This window comes from Procambarus clarkii, chromosome 71 (genome assembly GCF_040958095.1).
Source record: "Procambarus clarkii isolate CNS0578487 chromosome 71, FALCON_Pclarkii_2.0, whole genome shotgun sequence".
Taxonomy (NCBI): domain Eukaryota; kingdom Metazoa; phylum Arthropoda; class Malacostraca; order Decapoda; family Cambaridae; genus Procambarus; species Procambarus clarkii.
This window is the reverse complement of record NC_091220.1, coordinates 4,607,905-4,608,678: the sequence shown is the minus strand read 5'-3', so window position 1 is coordinate 4,608,678 and position 774 is coordinate 4,607,905. Positions and strand designations below refer to the sequence as shown.

Sequence of the window (774 nt, the reverse complement as noted above, 5' to 3'; positions counted from 1 at the left end):
AAACCTGGATCCCATATCTTCTCTAAAATAGAAGCATTTGTTCATGTTCTTTGTAAAAGTATCATAAAGCAGGACAGATGAGACAAATATCATAAAAACTGAAGAGCAGATGAGCACACACATGTATGTATTACAAAAGAAAATCCACAAATTCATTAGAAATTGGCAGGGTAGGCTGAGGAAGTAGGTAGATGTAAAATGTCTGTAAATGGCGAAAGAACATAAACCCAAGACTGAATAAACGATGTTAAATATCCATGCCAAGGAGACAAAAATATGTTAGGATACAATTACCATTAAGACACCACAAGAAGGTCCGTATCCTGCCGTGATGACTAAAAAGAGTTGGTTATTAGCCACAATGTGTAGGCAGTCTCATGCCAACGGCCATACCACGTTGAGAACACCGCTTCTCGTCCGATCAGCGAAGTTAAGCAACGTTGGGTTTGGTTAGTACTTGGATGGGTGACCGCCTGGGAACACCAAATGCTGTTGGCAATAATGTTTTTTGTTTTGTTTTGTTTTGTTTCGTTTGTTTTTGTTTGAATGGCTGGCTGGCTGGCTGGCTGGCTGGCTGGCTCCACGGGAAATTCACGGAGTTGTGTGGAATAAGGCCTGGTAAAATGAATTAATATGTATGTCATGTTTAAAACAAACTCGCTTAATATAGTGTGTGAGGCTTTATACAAAAACAAACAACCAAAACAAAACATGTTGTATATATATATATATATATATATTATATATAATATATATTATATATATATATATATA

General features: G+C 36.4%; 1 non-coding gene across 1 annotated transcript; it reads left to right on the top strand.

The window, feature by feature from the left end:
* Window positions 1–379: 379 nt before the first annotated feature.
* LOC138356343 (5S ribosomal RNA) lies at window positions 380–498 on the top strand. Its single transcript, XR_011224371.1, has one exon. It is a non-coding gene; the product is annotated as a 5S ribosomal RNA (ribosomal RNA).
* Window positions 499–774: the final 276 nt, after the last annotated feature.